A 286-nucleotide genomic window follows, 5' to 3' on the forward strand; every position below is an offset into this window, starting at 1 on the left:
CCAAAGCCCTTTATTATAGATTGAGGACCCCAGATCTCCCTATATATAGTAAAATGGCTACATAGCCCCTATATAAAATAAGATGTTCCCATTACCCCTAAATATAGTATGATGTCCCTAATGACCCTATATACAGCATGAAGGTCCCCCTGCCCCCTATATATAGTATGAAGATCCCCACTGCTCCCTGTATATAGTATGAAATCCTCACTGCCCCCTATGTAGATAAAGTTGAAACCAGAAGTTTAAATCCACCATATACTGTATAAAAATACAAATCTGCATG

This window comes from Dendrobates tinctorius, unplaced genomic scaffold, assembly GCF_039654945.1.
Source record: "Dendrobates tinctorius isolate UK_male_01 unplaced genomic scaffold, ASM3965494v1 ptg000151l, whole genome shotgun sequence".
Lineage (NCBI taxonomy): Eukaryota > Metazoa > Chordata > Amphibia > Anura > Dendrobatidae > Dendrobates > Dendrobates tinctorius.